General features: G+C 43.2%; 1 pseudogene; it reads left to right on the forward strand.

The window, feature by feature from the left end:
* The first annotated feature begins 1,771 nt into the window (after positions 1–1,771).
* LOC114212540 (spermine synthase pseudogene) lies at positions 1,772–3,253 on the forward strand (annotated as a pseudogene).
* Positions 3,254–5,916: the final 2,663 nt, after the last annotated feature.

A 5,916-nucleotide genomic window follows, 5' to 3' on the forward strand; every position in this document is an offset into this window, starting at 1 on the left:
GGTCCTGGGATCGAGCCCGTGTAGGGCTCCCAGCTCAACGGGGAGTCTGCTTCTACCTCGCCCTCTGCCCTCCCCCCACTCATGCTCTCAATATCTCTCTCGGATAAGTGAATAAAATCTTTTTTTTTTGGAAAGATTTTATTTATTTATAAATAAATAAATAAAGAGAGAGACCCAGTGAGAGAGGGAACACAAGCAGGGGGAGTGGGAGAGGGAGAAGCAAGCTTTCTGCTGAGCAGGGAGCCCGATGCGGGGCTTGATCTCAGGACCCTGGGACCATGACCTGAGCCGAAGGCAGACGCTTAACCACTGAGCCACCGAGGTGCCCCGATAAAATCTTTTAAAAAGAGAAAAAGAGCCCGGTGTAATGTAATTTTTAAGCAAATATTCAAAAACTATATAGAGAAGAGTTCAGGCCCTGGTGGAAATGGCCACTAGAGAATGAACACACATGGGGTGACCCCAGTCTTACGCTCCTCCCACAGTCATCCCTCTCACTCTGCAGTAACGGACTGCTCAGTTGACTAGCTCTTTATGGTCAATAGATATAGGCTATTTGGTTTATAAAGTCTTTTGCTCAAAATATTTTTTCTAATGCACTGCTTTTGACTGAATTCTTTTCAGAATCCACTAAACCAGAGCACAGATCCAATTACGAGATTCTACATTCAACTCCCCAGCTTGCTTTCTTGGTAACACAGGATGAATCCCTTCAGTTGTGGTAAAAATGGTGCCAGGTAAACTTGGGGCCCAACCAGATATGAATGTTTTTATGACAGTGCAGCCAATGATCTATTTGTTTCTATAAAGAGTATTTTTTTTTAAAGTAAACTCCATACCCAATGTGGGGCTTGAACTCACAACCCCAAGATCAAGTCGCATACCCTACAGACTGAGCCAGCCACCTGCCCCTGTAAAAAGAGCCTTAATCCCATGTGAACCCAGTTAAAGTCTAGAGAAATAGATGGTGAGCTCTGTGTGTGTGTGTTACTTGAACACTAAGGGCATTTGGGTATTTCTCACAATGCTAATGAACATTAGCACAATTAATGAACAAGTTATTCTCACAAGAGGATCCATAAATAATGTCCATGTGTTCTTCAGGTTTAACTTTTCTGGTATTCATGTTGATCTTTTTTTTTTTTTATAATAGTAAAAATCAAGAATCACTGTATTGATTTCTCGACAAGTCATTCACCCAGTGCAAGTTTGGTTTGTGTATGGTTGTAGTGGTGGGGAGAGTGGTCTAGGTCACTGGTTTTGTTGCTTCATAAGATGGTTCACAGATCCAAAAATGCTATAAAACCAGGGCTCTGGTTCTGAAATCCTGCAACTTGGTTCAGTCAACAGAGGTGGAGTTTGAAGTGATCTTTGATGTTAGAGAGTAACACAAAAAGTAATCAGTATTAACTGGCAACCCACAAATGAGTGATGTCCCCAAATACATTGGTGAAGGTAGAATGATCATAGTGAAGGACAGTCCGGTCCTAATCTTTTAGGGACTGGTCACTTCACACTTCAAGTCTACTGTTCGGCTCTAGTTATGATGTCTTAAATGCAGCTGTGAGGCATGTGGGTGATGAGAATTGGTTTTCATTATATTCTCTTTTATTCAGTCTAACTGTTTATAGGCACACTGTATTGCTTAGGATTTAAGTTAAACTACTTATAACAGAGATCTAGCTCACCCCTTGCAGTCCAGAATGGCTTAAACAAGACAACAGTTTGTTTCTCTCTCAGATAAAAATATAACTACAGCTCCTACCCTCGGCCTCCCCGGCGCGGCTCACTCCCCGCCGGCCGCAGCCCGACACGCCGTGCGGCCCCCCAGTCTCCCGCGGCCGCCTCCCCCAGGCATGGCACAGGGCCTCGCCTCACTATGGCAGCAGCACGGCACAGCACGCTCGACTTCAAGCTCGGCGCCAACGCTGATGGCGAGACCATTCTAAAAGGCCTCCGGTCCATTTTCCAGGAGCAAGGGATGACGGAGTCAGTGCACAACTGGCAAGACCACGGTTATCTAGCGACCTACATCAACAAAAACGGCAGCTTTGCCAGTTTGAGAATTCACCCACATGGATTGGTGTTGTTGGATCTTCAGAGTTACAATGGTGATTCGCAAGGCCAAGAAGTTGACAGTCTTTTGAACAAAGTAGAAGAAAGAATGAAAGAATTGAGTCAGGACAGTGCTGTGCGGGTGAAGCGATTACCACCCATAATTCGAGGAGGAGCTATCGACAGATACTGGCCCACTGCTGATGGTCGCCTGGTTGAGTATGACGTAGATGAAGTGGTGTATGATGAAGATTCACCTTATCAGAACATTAAAATTCTACACTCGAAGCAATTTGGAAATATTCTCATCCTTAGTGGGGACGTTAATCTGGCAGAGAGTGATTTGGCATATACCCAGGCCATCATGGGCAGTGGAAAAGAAGACTACAGTGGCAAAGACGTGCTGATTCTTGGGGGTGGAGATGGGGGCATATTATGTGAAATAGTCAAACTGAAACCAAAGATGGTCACTATGGTAGAGATTGACCAAATGGTGATTGATGGATGTAAGAAATACTTGTGAAAAACATGTGGCAACGTCTTAGACAATCTTAAAGGAGACTGCTATCAGGTTCTAATAGAAGACTGTATTCCAGTACTGAAGAGGTACGCCAAAGAAGGGAGAGAGTTTGATTATGTGATTAATGATTTGACAGCCATTCCAATCTCCACATCTCCAGAAGATTCCACATGGGAGTTTCTCAGACTGGTTCTTGACCTCTCAATGAGAGTACTGAAACAGGATGGAAAATGCTTTACACAGGGTAACTGTGTCAATCTGACAGAAGCCTTGTCACTCTATGAAGAACAGCTCGGGCGCCTGTATTGTCCTGTGGAATTCTCAAAGGAGATCGTCTGTGTTCCTTCATACTTGGAATTGTGGGTATTTTACACTGCTTGGAAGAAAGCTAAACCTTGAAGACCAGTCTCTCCTAATCATGTGTGCTGCAAATAGCCTTCCTGACCTTCATATGCTCTACATGACATCGAAATGAGTCAGGCAATTGATTGTGATTTCCTTCAAGTTTTCTTTTTTTAATTATTATTTTTAATTTAAACAAAGCAAATGGAAAATGTATATTTTGATGCGCTAGGGTGTTAATTTTTTTGAAAGTCAGCTGAAGGATGATTAGACAGCACAGCGAAGGCTGCTAAATGCACTGAACCCCTAGAATGTGATTTTTGTTACTTTTGTGTGTGTGTGTGTGTGTGTGTGGGCTTTTTGTTTCTGTTTTGGTAGACTTCGAATTTGGTTGTTTGGAGGAATGAACATCATTGTTTTGTTCTGGAGGGAAGTTCTTTGATCGTGTTTCTTCCCCCCAAAATTGACTTAGCTATTAAAATTTGGTGCTTATAAGAAAGAGTTAAGAAAAAAAATGAATAGCAATGCTTCGATTAAAATTATAAATGGGAAAAAAATATATATATAACTACAAGCAGTTAGGGATGGTGGGATCGCCACACTTGCCATCTGCCTCCCCCAGATGTTGCCCTGCTCACGTGGCCGAAGATGGCTCACTACCAGTCCTTGTTGCAAACCACAGGGTAGAGGAAGGTGAGAAGAAGAGACTTATCACCTTGCTGTAGGAATGCATCCCAGAAGTGGCACTTCCAATGGCCAGAATTCATCACTAGGCCACGAGAAACGGCAAAAGTTGCTGGAAATGTTGTCACTATGACAGTGGCATTCTGTGACAGGGAAGAAGGATAGAGCATCAACTGGGGCATCCCTTACAATCTTTGTCACGTATGTTTTACTTTTTCTAAATTGAAAAAAAAAAGAAGAAAAACTGATTCTCAAAGATGGAAAACTCTTCCATACTTACCTGGCCAACTTCCACTCATCCCTCTTAACTTAAAAAAGTCACTTCCTCAGAGGAGCCCGCCTGGGATTTTTCCTTCCCTTCCTTTCACCCCTTGCAGCCCCCATCTGATGAGCTATCCCTAAAATCTTCTATCAGCAGCACTGCTCTCAGGGTAATTATCAGAACTGAAGTTAATGACTCACTGATATGACTCTGTGTGTGACATCTGCCTCATGAATGACACTCTGAGCTCTGTGAGGACCGAACCAGTCTTAGTCACATGGGCCCTTGGTAAGCCCTCAAGGCAAATTTCTCAGATCAATTCAAATAAATGGGAAAACAAGGTATGTGCTCAATGGCACATGATTAGTGCAGAACTAAGACCAAAAATTGAGTCTTCAAGCTTGTACGTTCTTATCAAACCCACAGCTTTTTTTTTTTTAAAGATTTTATTTATTTATTCATGAGAGACAGAGAGAGAGAGAGAGAGGCAGAGGGAGAAGCAGGCTCCCAAGGAGCAGGGAGCCCGATGCGGGACTCGATCCCAGGACCCTGGGATCATGACCCCAGCCGAAGGCAGACGCTTAACCATCTGAGCCACCCAGGCGCCCAAACCCACAGCTTTTACAGGCAACAAAATGAGGTCCAGGAAAACAAAATCACTTTGCTGACCTTGTGCAGATAATGAGTGGCAGGACAAGGCCTGTCATGCTATATGCTTAGCCCATGTTAGTGCTTTTATTTCTAAACCCTAGGAACTCCTTTTTCAGGAAACGTCAAGGTGTTTGCAGAATGATTCATCATCGGGGTGCCTGGGTGGCATAGTTGAGCATCTGACTCTTGGTTTCAGCTCAGGTCTCCATCTCAGGTCCATGAGTTCAGGCCCCACACTGGGCTCCACCCTGGGTGTGGAGCCTACTTTCTTTCTTCCTTCCTTCCTTCCTTCCTTCCTTCCTTCCTTCCTTCCTTCCTTCCTTCCTTCCTTCCTTCCTTCTTTCTTTCTCTTTCTTTCTTTCTTTTCTTTCTTCCTTTCTTTTCTTTCTTTCTTTCTTTATTTCTTTCTTTCTTTCTCTCTCTCTCTCTCTCTTTCTTTCTTTAAGATTTTATTTATTTGACAGAGAAAGACACAGCGAGAGAGGGAACACAGCAGGGGGAGTTGGAGAGGGAGAAGCAGGCCTCCTGCCAAGCAGGGAGCCCGATGCGGGACTCAGTCCCAGGACACTGGGATCACAACCTGAGCCGAAGGCAGACGCTTAACGACTGAGCCACCCAGGCGCCCCGTGTGGAGCTTACTTTAAAAAAAAAAACAAAAACAAGCAGGCTAAATACTGGATGGGACTAGTGGGAGAAGTGTTGTCTACAGGACACAGAGATGATCTTACCTTCGAGCTCAGCTTGGAAGGTAGTGTCAGTCTATGAACAGAGGAACTACTTATCTGTTCCTCCTGGGGAGGAAGTAGCATCTCGACCATCACATAAAGTACTATTGATTGTGTTATTGTTTTGATCAGCAGAGACTAAGCCATCTTCCTGACAATGCTGATTGGATGAAAGTCTTTACAGAACCCATTTGCTGGCAAATGATGATACAGCTGCTTTTAAAAAAATTCTCGTTGCCCATCCTGGATTGGATCTATCAGGGAGTACATTAGAAGAACGTATGTTACAAAATATTGTTGCTTTTAAAACATAATTGACCTTGCCAGGGAAGGCCATGTACTCTGGCATCCAGTCCTCCTACAATGTTTTCTTTGTCTCTAAGTATCATTTATGTTTAACACACGCTGTTTCAAAGAATGGCAAGAATTCTTAAACAATTGGAGCTCTAATCTATGATTGTCCTCTAGAAACGGAAAACCTAACTAACACGTCTCCTGAGTATTTTTGTTTCTTCTCCCTTCTCCCCAAACTTTAATCACCAGCTCTGCTGTTCCAAAGTTACAAAACAGTATTTTTTAAATATTGCAACAAAAATAACCCCCCAAATTTAAAATTCCATAAAGATGATAAAAACTCAATGAAGATCTACTAATTATAATGGTCATTTAACAGTAGA

Source organism: Eumetopias jubatus, unplaced genomic scaffold (genome assembly GCF_037043125.1).
Source record: "Eumetopias jubatus isolate StellerSeaLion01/CBP00866 unplaced genomic scaffold, mEumJub1_p1.0 scaffold_6, whole genome shotgun sequence".
Lineage (NCBI taxonomy): Eukaryota > Metazoa > Chordata > Mammalia > Carnivora > Otariidae > Eumetopias > Eumetopias jubatus.